The following is a 13,949-nucleotide window of genomic DNA, read 5'->3' as shown; positions in this document are numbered from 1 at the left end:
TCTGGAGTCCGGAGGCAGGAGAAATAGCTTTGGTGTGTTTCTGGACATTAAAGCCAAAAGTGCTCCTTTCTCTGTGCAGCCCTTCCTGCCTCACGTAAGCAGGTGGTCTGGGCTGAGTGTGCTTCTCGCTTTCTAATTTCCACCTCTCACTTGCAAACTTCTGAAGCTGCAACTTGGGGCCACCTGCTTTAACTCTGCACTTTTCACAGTGGGGTGCTGGCCTGAGAGCTCTATAGACCTTTGCAAGCACCACGGGAACAGCAGTCAAGGCCTTGCGCTTTGCTGTACGTTCATTCATCCCTTCCTCCCTGTCTCCTGCAATCTTCCAGCTGTGCTCACAGCACTGCTTTGCCTACTATGGAAGCTGATGGCTTATTTTCCTTTAGCTTTTGTTTTCAGATTTCCACTTTTTCTCTTAGTGGGACCAGATAAGGACAGGTTCACCTCTGAAGGATCAAATCTCATTCTGCCAAATACTGCAGTTTCCAAGATCATTAAAGGAGAGCTCCAAGCATTTACCAAGGCATGGAGTCCACCATAGTTTGTCCTGAATTCCTTTATATTTTGGGGGTACTGCTGCCAAGCTTTATTGCAATGCCCTTAAGTTTCTTGGGGTGCTCATGTGCTAAAGCCAGGCTGGTTGCTGATTGCTTATGTCTCTACTATTGCATGGCAGCTGTGCTCTCAGAGACACAAAGAGCACCTTTTAGTTGCCTGGACATAAGAAGCTTCTGCAGTTAGAGATGACCTAAGCATCCACATGGTAACTGTGGGATATGACAAAGGACCTACGGGAGACCAGGTAATACCTCACCAAGCAGGATGTCCAAGGTATCTCAGATGGCCCTAGATACTCTGGTTTAGGCAAATAAGCTGTGCCTAAAGTATCTGAAGCTTTTAAAAGTAATGATGAAGCTTTGTCTGTGCAGGGCAGCCATTATCTGAAATGCCACGATCTGGCAGTAACAAACAGAGCCACCACTACAAGCTGGGAGGATGTCATTGCTCCCTAGAAGTCAATATTTACATCAGATTGCCACACAGGTGTGCAGATCTTCCTCATCCCCAGACTAATGAAGAGCCAAAGGAAGCAGGTCAATGTTTTTAATGTTGAGCTCTCCCCTATTGCTTTACGTCCACATTTCCACATAGTAAGAGAACTTTCCAGCAGTAATGAGATCTCAGAATCCTTTTCAATTGCACCGTGGCCACAGAAAGCTGTTGAATAAATGCATTTTTATTTTCAAACTTGCAATTTTTACCTGTATTATCACAACAGCTTCTGCAGTCACAGCCATGAGGTTTGGTTTTCATAATTATCTCCTACAACATCATCTCACTTACCTCACCTCTTGCTTAAAAAGCAAAACCCTGTCTGCTCACAGACCATAGCACTTCAGGAAGAGATTGCTAATTTGTAGACTGACATTTTACACTTAGGAATGTTATCCATTGGGAAGCTAAACCCATAGTGGGTAATCTTTGGTAAAACTGAAATTACAAATGTTGCTCTTTTTCAACAAGAACATGTTATTTACTGCCAAAAACATATTTAAGAGCATACTGGAAATCTAGGAAGAGGTATGGCTCAAGGAAGACTTTTGAGATGGGTTTCTTTGGATGAAGTGCCCTTCAGCAGGGGACTCCTTGCTAAATTCTGTATCCACACATCCCTTGGCACAACAGAACCCTGCTCCCAACTGGAATCTCCATGCGCTAGGTAAAAGAAATATTAATTCAGAGTAAGTCATGCAGCTAGTTCAGGCAAAAGTCATACATTAGAAGTTATAATGAAACAATCATTTGCCAGTGCTTTGGAAATCAACGCTTGTTTAAAATATATTGATAATAATTTAAACTCTTCATTACGACCATTTAAACCATTAATTTTTTTCTCTCTATAACATTGCCTACTATGAGAAGTAAATTAGATGAGCTCTTGAGGAGTCCTCTAACTTTAGAGGGGTTTTATGATTCTGTGAGAATACACCAGCTATATTTCATTTCTCTTGAGGATTCTACTCTTGAGAAAATGGTTAAAAATTTTCCAACATAATTGGGCTTTCACTGGAAAATTAGGAGTTCATTTAAATAATTTATTTCACATAAAGTGTCTTTTTATGTAGAAATTTTCAACTTTACATTGTAAATGCAAGAACTTCAAACCTGAGAACTTCAATTTCCAACACAAACTAAAATCATTTATTTTAACAATTGAACATCTTTGGAAAAATCCTGTCCATTTTTCATTTTAAATGAAAGAAAAGCAAAATATATATGGGTAAAATGCTATTTCATAATAGTTCTAGAGCTGACCTCTCCAGTGAAGTTAATGGACCAGATCATAAGGTATTTATTCAGCATTCTCTTGGGAATTTCTCTGGTTTTACACATGCAAATGCCAAGTATCCGAATATTAAGTGTATGAACCTCTGAATATGTCTTTCTGCAAACAGTAGTTGATCAACATTTATCAGTCTCTGTAGCAAATTTCTTCACCCATGGCTGACTATCACTACATGATGAATGCTCATGCAGAGTTTTTCAAGCTGTGGGATGGAATAATACTGTAAGGAACATATTTTTTTTTTTTTTTTTGTGAAACAATCTTCTTGCAGAACTATGCTAAAGCTGAGCTGCTCATTCTATGTACAAGAGGTACGGCACAGGCGATATTTCTGCTTTTGCTGATCCTGCAAGAAAGACAAGCAAAATGGCTCTCCTGGGTTAGTATCTGTCCAAAAGCAGCAGGGAATGTAAGGATAGGTCTCCTGTGCTTTGAGAAAGGAAGTTTCTGCTGGGGCTTGTACACTGCAGTGAAAGTTAATTAAGAGTCCAAAATCAACTTAGAAAATTAATAGTGGGATTTTTTTAAAGCTTAGCTCTGCAGAAAAATCTCTGATCTATCTGCAAGAATTTGGACCAAAAAAATATACACAGGCACAAGATATTTTAACTTACTGCCCAACAGTTATCAAGACTGAGATAGGTACTTATCACAATGGATTAGCATTGACAAGAAGCTGCGGTACAGAAACCCACACATGCATGCAACACAAAAGCAAATTCTGTGGAAATTCAGTCTTCCCTGCTATCTGTACGTATTTTAATAGGCTTTTCAAATGGTCACATTCTAAATATGAAAACAACTGTCCAGCTGCTGAAGAGCACTAGTAGAAGGGAGCTCTGTAGAAAAGATGATGGAGAACTTTGTATTTGTCACCTACAGATAGACTACTGCCAAAGAGCCACACAAAGTCAACTTTTACTTGTGCAGCAATAGGCTGTGTGAGTGGAACCATGGACCACAAAGTCATTTTCCACACTGTTCACTCCAGACTGTGTTGGCCTCTCAAGCAAGGGACAACGGGTGCCTGCTGGGAGGCACTCCATGAACATCACAGCTCCATCCCCACTTCTTCCCAGTTCACCTCTAACAACTAGTTTCCAAACAAGGAAGATTAGCTCAGTTGACGTAACAGGAAAGGGAAAGGCCCTACCCACTAAAGCAACACTACTAAAAAGACATTATAGATTGACTGCTTTATTAATAAATAAATAAGTAAATAAAGATCCAATTCTGTGGATCTCCTGTGTAGCTCTTTCTCAACCAGAAGACCCCACCATGTCTATCGGTGTATGACCATATTCTGAAGTCTGTCTGGTATGGTGCTGCGTTGAAGGCTTTGTCTGATGTGTTCCTCTGGGCACATGGTGATATTTCTGTGATAATAATGGTCTTTACTTGCAGAAAATTCACAGAATTGTACAACACATGCCATTGGGTTCAGCATTTTTCCTACTTTCAGTACTTAGCAGTATTTAAGATCATATCACAAAGTTGCTAAAGAAAGTTTGAAATAAGTAGATGTTGTAATCTGGCAACCAATTTCAGTCTTCTTGTGTGGTGATAGATTTAATGATTTATAAATCAGTGGCATGAACAAAGCAAGAACCAAAACAGAACTACCCATTTCAAAAGTGTAAAGACAGTTAACCTTTAAACAGATGGATAATTTCAGACAGCACTCTAAAATTAATAGAACTTAAACTGTAGGTCTCAAAGCTGGAGAATACATCTTGAGAGACCATGTTTTTGAGATCATCATAAATCAATTTTTTTCCTATCAGTCCCTTATGCATAAATCGACTACAAGGCTCCTAGGTTATGAATATGTATGGCATGACATGACAACTGATCCAGTACTCTGGTATCAAAAGTCCTGTGATCTTACTGCTTATACCAAACTATCAGCTTCTTGATGTTATACAGAAATAGTCACAACAGAACGAAGACTGGTCTGGAAAAAGGTAAGATTAGGAGATTTTCTGCATAGAGCATTTTAACAAATGGAAGTGTGGAATCTCTTAAAAATCTCATTTCCATCTTTGCATTATTTGTAGTTCTTTTCCTTGTGACTTTTCAGAAGCATTTTAGTTTCCCCAACTAAAATCTTTCAGCATTAGGAAGAAGCATGAGAAAAACTATGAACTACTAGGAACCTGATGGCTTTTTATGTCTTCATGAATGCACATGCCCTACCCATAGAGGGTAACAAAGCTGACCAAGCTGCAGGATAGTATAAACACGCACCCCATAAACACGCTTATGCTTACCAGCAACAAAAATTACTCGAAAACATATTGTTTTGTTTTGCCTTAAAAAACACTATTGAAAACATGTTTCATAACAGGATATACTTATAAATATGGGATGTGATCAAAAAGCAAATGAGAATGAGGGTTGGGGTGGAAGTGAAGCTCAAAGAGGGATGTTACATAGCTGCCAGGCTCAGATATGCCAGTCCCCAGGAAACACTTTCATTAGCAATAGGGAAGATGCTGGCTGTGGAATAAACATGAAACTTGATCTCATGATCTCTTGCCTTGATACCACACAGACCGCTGCTAATTATGAAGCTGCCTGACAAGCAAATAGTGCTCCATATTTATAACAACAGGCAAAATCAGCCAATTTGTCATTTTAATGCCTGATACAACTTTGAATTTTTCATAAAGGCAGCAAGGAAATGAGGACCAGAGTTTTGAGTTAAAAAAACAGAGGGAACATATTTCTCTGGATTCCCAAAGGTTTTTGTATTTTTCCCCTCATCCCACAATGTTCTTTCACTCTGATCTCTGCAGAGATTACTTTTGGGGCTCCTTTAATCACACAGACATGGAGGTTCTTATTCACTAATAGCCCAGCGAAACTAGCCTGCAACACAACCAGTAGAAATCCACAATGATCAGCTAGAATTTAGTCCTCGTTTTCATATGCTCCCATCCTAGGTAGGCAAGTGGACAAAGGCAAATGTAAAGACATGGAACAAGGAGATTTGTCCTCATTTGAATATTAAAAAAATGGGTATCAGTCAGCAACAAATGGAAGGCTTTCAGTCCTCCTTGATCTCAGAGAAACACAGGCAGCAAGCACAGAAGCAGTGCAATGCTAGAGGTGACTTGCTCACTATACACACACAAAATTTATTTGAACAGACATTTGCTGCACAGAATATACAACGTAAAGCTTCTAAGCTATATGTGACCCACTTTTGCAGATATCTACAGCCTGTAAGTGTTCAGTATCACATTAACTGAAATGCCATTAAGTTTTGGCCCTGTATCATCTTTATTTTTTATAGATACATAATTATTGAGAAGAGGCTGTTAACTTTTTATAGACTTTAAATATAGTCTATCGCTTCTCTCTATCTCACTTTGTTTTAGGATTCACTCAGCAGAACAATTGTGTTGCTGCCACGTTGCTCTACTTTACCAAAAAATGAGCTTCTGCTTCATGGAGTGAGGACAGAGACATCCACTGTAACCTCTCAGGTGTACAGGCGTTGGGTACACACAGCAATTGATACTGTCTCATCGCAGGCGAGGCACAGGCATAGCCAACCCTTTAATTTAAGAAAGCTTGGCGCCTATTTTTAATGCATGTTATAACCTCAGTAGTTCTGCAACATCATAAAAATAATAAAGAGCAATGTCCCATGTCTAGAAACAGAAATGATTTCTATCGGAATTTATGTATTCAGTGTAATTAATTCCTATTTTTAAGCCTTTTTTAAGCAAGAAGCAGTCACTCAGTTCCAACAGAAGATATTTAAAATGCTTTTATTTTTGAAAAAAAAAAAAAAAAAGAAAAAAAAAGTGAATTTGCTGTTCTATCTGATGATGGGATGGAGCAGAACTTTTCAGAGTGATAAAGCCCATTTTAACCCATTGTTTTATTTGGTTAGCCTAAAAGAGACACTCAGCATAATTTTTCACATGTTCAAAAGGTAAAACAGGATCCCAGCTACTCTCTGTTATTTTTCCTTTTCCACAAGACAGTGAACATGTACATTTGCTATGCATTGTGCACGGAGAGGCTTGCTTACCTGCCATTTCCATCTTGATATGCCCAGAAAATTCTTCTTGGGAGGGAAAAACAGTACAACGGATACTTACAAAATAACTAAGTATTTTAGATGCTACTTTGAACAAAAGCTATATTTGACTTGCCACCACCTCCCCAGAACTATTATTTTTCCTGCTGGGTTAGTAGCTGAAATACCTCAGTGTTTTCACTGAGTATCACCATGTTTACAATAGAAAGAAAGCCCTATGGGAGTCTCATTTGATTTCACTGCACTGTTTATAAATTAACAAGAAATGGAGACTGGTCTGAATGGCAGAGACAAAGAGAAGATACATGCACACTGGGAATTCAGTAATGGCAAAACCAAAATAATCTGTGATGATAAACAAATCCCTGCCCAGAGACCGCTGGTTCAGCCAAGGCCTCTGTATCCAAGCTGCAAGGAGGGGTCACGACATGGTCTTTAAAACCTCAGCACTGCTACAGACGATGACTGAGGTTAAGTCTTGCTGATGAAATCCCAATTCATTGATTGTACTTTTTATTGCTTTCTGTGGAAGTGACTGGAAGCAGTAGTGAGCTGTAACTTCAAAGTACTGTATTCTCATGGGTTTCGTAATGCTGTATTTTAACCGTTTAATCAATGTTGCAGTAGCAATAGAGCCGTATTGACCTGAATTATTAGAAATAGCATTGCTTAGCCAATGCACTGGTCTCAGCGAAACACAGAGGCCTATGAAGAGGCAAAAGTCACATGGCATGAGAACTGAACCAGATTTGCTAACATTTGTATGCTTGCTGGGGAGCTTCACTGAGGAGCACCAGCACAACAGCATTTTGTTAACCTGTGCCATCACCCAGACCTCAATTAGGCCAACCTCTTTGTGAGGGCATTTTTAAGGAGGCTGCAGGTTGTGTGTGGTGTCCCCAGGTACCAAAGACCTGGGAACTTGTTACTTGTGACTGATAAAGTGGTCTGATGCCCTAATTTTGTGAGGTTTTTGAGCTGTGACAAAATTCTGTGAAATTTCCAGTTATCCTGAAACACAAGTTAAATCCCTTCTAAGGGTATCTACCTGAGCGACAGTTACAACTCTTCACAGAGCCATTGGATAAGAAAAAATAGATATATGTGCTCTTCACCTAGGCATGTGCTGAAGTTGTTTCCTGAATTGGACTATGAGTGGTGAACACCCACAGTTAATAAGATCTAGCTGTGAGTCTTCCCATAGAGAGATGGTTTGGAGTGTTACTTCTGTTAATAGCCACTGAATTCAACTGGTTCTAATCCTCTGAGCGCTTCGGCAAGTTGAAGAATTAGAAGGTTAACGTAAATGTTTGAGAACTGAGGAATTTGTGGTGAATTATTTATTCAACTAATTTAGCCTTTTTCTCTGTTAATGAATTCTTTGCTTTTTTATACATATATACATTTGTTATTCCAGCTTGTTTGACAAATGCTTTATGTGAGTATGTTTCAGCTGGTGGTTTGTGCACAAGCTACCAACAAAGACTTTCTCTTCCCCTCAAAGCTACTAATGGTTACAGCTGAAGAACCAGTTACCTGAGGGTCCAGATGTTATTGCTGTCCACAGACTGGGTGACCAACACTTTTCTGGTAGACATGTGGGAGCTTGTGCAGAGAAGATGGGTGGTAAGACTAAGATATAAGAAGTTATGCAGCTGTCCTGTTCCATGTTTACTGTTCACCCAGTGTTTAGTCCCATATTACTTTCAGAACTGGTCAGGGTAGGCTTTACATTCATGAGTAAAACAAAAATTTGGGGCTGTATTATGAGCTACTTCATCATACACTCAGCCTGACCTAGGACTGGCTGGAGATGTTTTCAGGCATGCTACTTTGGCCATGGTGCTGTTGCTGCATTTCAACAAATTAAAGGATATGAGCAGAGAGATCCAGCTGCTCAAAAGCTACAAATATAAAGTAATTTAAAAGCCTTTGACAGAGGCAGAGAGGCAAGAATTTCTGATAAAGACACAGCTGCAAACAGCTTCGAGCCTTGAAATAACACAAGTAACGTATATCAATTTCTGTCGCTGCAAACATCGACTGTTGAAACTTAATACCAACCTCCCCTTCCTGGTGATGAAGAGATGACATTCCCATTTTATTGATCTCAGCATAGATGCAGCACAGGCAGTGTCAAAGGAAGCGGGGCACAGGGGCACCGCAGCCCAGCTCTACATTCACAGATGTGTCCTTGGCTCACCATGCGGTTTGGTCACTGAGAAGCTGGGACAAGACAAATCTCTTGGAGATTGCAGCTGAAGAAGAGAAGCAAGATTTCAGTGGGAAAAACTGACTCAACTATGTTTATAAGATCGTCTGTGGCTCTCACTATATAAACGACCCTTATATTCAAATCTATATACACATTTGCATTTAAAGTTTATGTCACAGTATATCACAGTAACATACCTCGGGAAAAGCTGCGGCAGCCAAGCTCCTTTGGCGTTTATGAAAAGACAAAAGATGAAAATATTTTTTCAACAGGAACTGAAAATGCAGGCAATCTTAAATTCAGGGCAGAGTAAAATTATCATCAGGAGCACAATGCCTGCTCTTCAAAGGATACCTTCAGAGGCCTCAGTTCTTCAGATATTCGGATCTTCAGTAATAGGAAGTGCTGGACATGTCTTAGTGGTTAATTTAAGGTCTGGCAGGCCATACTTTGCAGCACTTTTTTAATTGCATCACAGTATTTGTCACATATATTATATCAAAGTTGCTGGCACTGTGATTTTTTATTTTCTTCCTATTGATGTGTGAATAAAAGTGCTTTGGTGTTTTCAACACTGTCCAACTCATGACACATAAGACAAAAATACTTTCAGCACTTAAACTGAGGAAGGATGGGGAGCTGTTCATAAACATGGGTTTGTTTCCCTCATGCACTCCCCTTACACTTTTAAAGGTGATTTTATTTGCAGGCTTATATTGTGAAAAGGAATGTAACGAGATATGCATGGGGTGGACGGGGTTGATGTGGATTTCTCCTGTTTGGTTCCTGCTTTACAGTGTAGATTCATTCCTCTTGTCAGAGTCCTCACTGAGCTCCTGTCAAGCCAAAGACCCCAAATCCCTCACATGGTAGAGGATAAGGATGGAAGCCTGTCCCATAGCTAAAAGTTAATCATGGAGTTTTTTCACTGAAAAATTTTGGCTGTATACAAAAAAGAGAAATTTTTGTTCCCTTCACAAAAAGAAAACACTGGAAAATCTCATTTTATAGCTAACAAAATGTTTATTTTGAGTCAAATGAAATGTTTTACTTGGCCTCAAATTAAATTTTTCAGATTTTTTCCCATTTGACTTGCAAACCAAGAAAACAAAACAAAACAAAAAAAAAGCTGCTTCAGATCAAGTAGAAAGGCTGCTTCCCTCCAATACTTCAATGCAGCCAGCCAACTGAAAGCCAGTTACGCATGTAGTTTTAGATAAAAGTAGCAACTTTTGGCTTTCCTGTGTTACAGAATGAAAAATGGGAGACTCCATTTTTCCTGTGCGCAGGCAGGGAATAGCAATATGATCTTCCACTCCTTTAGCTCGGTCTTCTGACTGAGATAGTCTGAGAAATACCCTCACATGAGCTGTGGCAGAAATAGCATTCTGCAAGACTTGGAAGTGACCTGATTTGAGAAAGACCCATCAGACCAGCAGGTCATCTACTGGAAGGGAAAGGAGGCACAGGACACGGGGAGGCAGCAACAGAAGAAGGCCAATGGAGACCAAGTGGACTGAGGGCCCATAAGGAGAACAATAGCAAGGGGTGTGGGCCCAGCAGCAGCAAAGGCAAGTGTTCTAGACGGCCAGCGTGCAACAGATCCCAGCTACTTTACTGGTCTCAGTGCCATACAGTTTATGTGACACTTGCATTGCTGACTCCTTCTCCAGCCACTGCAGGATGGCGAGCTGTCAGGCAACCTGTGAGCAATGGCCTTGCAAAGATGCAAATGCACCAGGCATCCTTATGACCACCACTTGCCTGGACACAGATAAGTAGCAATAGCAGGGAGCTCCTGATACAAAAGTGGATACTGGCAGCACCTTCAAACCCATTCCCAGAAGTAGCCTGCTCCTCTATGCAAAACGTGGTATGTGAGAGTGATGTTAATGTCCTACCATGTAAGCAGATTTATAGCTGTCGTCTACTGTAGGCTTCTTCTATCCTGCAACCTGTGCCACTGTATCAGTTGTAGGTAACTAATAGTAGGTTAGGGCTTCAGGAGCCAGCATACTAGAGGGTGGCTTGGATTCCTGAAAACAGGAAGGCTGCTAATGAGCGTATGGGATGTCAGGAATAAGGCTCTTGCCTGTTCATGGAGACACCCACCTGTCTGTGACCTGTACTGTTAACCAGTGGCTGACCTAGCTATGTGCAGTGATGGACTGGCATCTTCTTCAGTGGACATGTATGTTTGCCTGGTCAGAAGTGAACTGCAGGCCCTTGGGAGCCAATCACCACCTCCTGCCAGCTGCTACACAGCTTTTATAATTTCAGGTGTATTTGCAACAAATATAATTGCAAGGTACTATCTGTTACCTTGTCAGCATCAAATTTCCTAGCTGTAGATGTGACCTGAATTAACTTAGCCTTGGTCTGGCACAGCTGCCCTTGTCCTCATGGGCTGCATAGGCAGCTGCCACAGCTTCTCCAAAGCATCCATTCTTATGCAAGCGTAATTTCCTGCACCAAGCAAGAATCACACCCTGCTTTGTGCCATTAGTCCTGCTTCAGAGACACCAGTCCATAGCCAGGAAACCCACTAAGGGCACAGCTGTAGCCAGCTCTTTCCACGCAACTCTCTAGCACACACCTCCTCACTGTAGTAAGCTCCTGTGATCACAAGCCATGGTGGAAATGCCCTCTCCCTCTGACACCACCTCTGTTAACACTACTGACAAGCAGCTTGCAGTGGCAGGAGTTCACTCGTCCTGCTTTGTCATGGCAGGGCATGGTATGGAGTGAGCAAGCTGGCAGAGGGAACTTTCCTGCACCAGGACCCAGAGAGGCCAAGCAGGTGCTCCCAAGGCAAAATACCCAGAGAACACTCCTGCTTTTGCCACCTTGAGAGCATCAGGCTGTATCCTCACTAAGCCCAAATGCCTACTTGAACAAGACAAGTGGCTTGAACATGAATCAAGTGCAGTTCAGCATCCTGACCTGAGCTAACTCTGCAGGGAATATAGTTTCTTTTAGAGGTCTTGACATGAACTGTAAACCTCTGCTCTGCACCAGAGTATCTTCACGGTAGTTGCAAGTATTTTCCTCAGTGTTCAAAGCTATCTGGGCATTTCTTAACAGGTCTCTAGAAGTATGAAGAGAAGGACCTCCCTTGTCTTGAAACCTGAATGGAGAAGACAAGACTGTTTCAAGCTGTGTTATGCTTCCTCAGGAATCCAAATCCCTGAAGGGGTGATTTTTTTAACCAGTAAAGACTTAATTTCTGAATTATGCTGTGTAAGGTACTCAGAACATAAAAGTCTTCCTCTAAAGTGCCACTACAATGAATCTGTGGAGTATAATATTTGTGATAATTCAGCAGGAGGCCAGCTGAGCTGATAAAGCCTGGGACAACTTCTGAAAATACCTAAAAAGGGGAATATATTTTTTTTCTAGTTATGGATATAATAAGCATATATTCCTAGGCACAGTCTTCAATTCCTGACTCTTTATAGAATGAATGTGTTTCCCCAGTTAAATGTACAACACCAGTCTAAGTGAATGGGGTGTGTGTTTGCTTTGTTTTTCTTATTAAATATAGATTTGTGGTCAATCAGGAGTTGTAAAAATATTACTGAGGTGGTTACAGCCAATAATACTTCCCTTTGATAATTTTATGGCACTGTGGTCAAGACATGAGTGTCTGGAGTGTGAAAGGAAGCAGGATCTGATTCTGCATGCCATTACCAACTTGCCAGTAATTAAAAAACTGAAAAGTCAACAAAAAAGTGCAATGTATTCTCACTGTAGCTGTTGCTGCAGTAATCACAGCCAGCCACATAGATTTGCAGCCTAAATCCTCACCACTGGCACTGTTTTTCTCCTCTTTCCCCCTTGTCCTCCCTTTATCCTTGCAATTGACACTTTTCCCTGACACACAAGAAGCCATCACTGGAGATGAATAATGTTTTATGAATATAATTTTATCTATCACATGCATCTGGCCGAGACAAGCAATCACCATTTCAGGACAAAAAAAAAAAAATGTTAACAGGAACTTTTCCTCATGCCCTTGGGAGCATCACCTGCTTCTGTCTGCCCTTCTACTTTGTGCTGGCCCGCTCCCGTATACCCACCACGCCACAACACTGCCAGAGCCAGCCAGCACTCATTGCCCCTTCCTGGTATAGTCCTGGATGGTGTTAGGACCCTGCACTGGTAATTAAAGAACGGTAAACAGTATCTACAAGGGAAATAGCACAAGGGTTGCTCTTCTCTAGCTATGCCAGGAGGGACTAGGCAAAGGTCTGCAAGTAGGCTTTTGAGCTACAGAAAAGACAGAATAAAATAGGTATTACCCCTTAGGATATAACAAAGCCTGTTATCTGAGACTGATGGTTCTCCTTCATCCCCTGACTGCAAAACCTGAGATGATGAAGCAGGTCAGAGATGACAAAACGCTTAGAGCTGAAGAAGCACGGTGATAGAGCGATATCCATTCCATTCTACAAGAAGATGTAGTGATACAACAAGGGGGAATGGCTCTAAACTGAAAGAGGGTAGATTTAGATTAAATATTAAGAAGTACATTATTGTGAGGGTTGTGAAGGCCCTGGAACAGGTTGCTCAGAGAAGCTGTGGATGCCCCATCCCTGGAAGTATTCAAGGCCAGGCTGGATGGGGCTTGAAGCAACCCGGTCTAGTGGAAGGTGTTCCTGCCTGTGGCAGGGTGGTTGGAAATAGAAGATCTTTAAGGTCCTTTCCAACCCAAACCATTCTATGATTCTGTGATTCATCAGCTGTATATAAACCCTCCAGGTTTGTACTCCAAGTTGTTAAAAATGGTTCATTTGCCTGAAACATGGAACATTGAAACTTCCAGAAAGAAAACTATATTTCAAAAATAACAGGTTTTTTTCCTCATTCTCATGACTTGAAGATGTTGCAGCATTAGGCATAAGGAGGAATCCTCTCTCGTGAAGCACTGAGTGGCTGAACATCACCAATATTATTAATTTTCTAACCCTTTTTTACTTCCTCACGAAGCAACAGCAATCGGTGCAGCAGAAGTGCTGCTATCCTGATCAAATGACCCTTCTGCCTGCCTGCCAGATGCTGTCTCAGCTCACACACACTACAGACAGACAGACGGACTCACACCCTGGTAACTGCCTGAACAACACAAGTATCACCCAATCCTGCAAAAATAATCCTTTCTGCTGGTCTGAGGCTGAGCACCCTCCACGCATGGGCATCCACACACACCCCAGTGAGTGCCCCACAGGCAGCCCCTGGGTGCTGAGGGCATTTTTGCCTTCCCCTCAGTTTTTTGAGGAAGGCAGACAAAATCCTGTTCATTCCCATTCACTAGAAGGTAGGGTATAAATAAT

At 41.2% G+C, this 13,949-nt stretch overlaps 1 protein-coding gene across 1 annotated transcript in view; it reads right to left on the bottom strand.

Moving 5' to 3' along the window:
- Window positions 1-1,622: 1,622 nt before the first annotated feature.
- Window positions 1,623-13,949, bottom strand: part of TSHZ1 (teashirt zinc finger homeobox 1) — a 90,435-nt gene continuing 78,108 nt past the window's right edge. Inside the window, exons 4-5 of the transcript XR_009742608.1 lie at window positions 8,466-8,659; window positions 1,623-1,716 (exon numbers count right to left, since the gene is read on the bottom strand). The gene's annotated coding sequence lies outside the window, so the exon portion shown is untranslated. The remainder of the gene's footprint in view (window positions 1,717-8,465; window positions 8,660-13,949) is intronic.

Source organism: Pezoporus flaviventris, unplaced genomic scaffold, assembly GCF_033815535.1.
Source record: "Pezoporus flaviventris isolate CSIRO_AGI_PZ_B2104156 unplaced genomic scaffold, CSIRO_AGI_Pfla_v1 ptg000007l, whole genome shotgun sequence".
NCBI classification, from domain to species: domain Eukaryota; kingdom Metazoa; phylum Chordata; class Aves; order Psittaciformes; family Psittacidae; genus Pezoporus; species Pezoporus flaviventris.
This window is presented reverse-complemented; position numbering and strand designations above follow the sequence as displayed.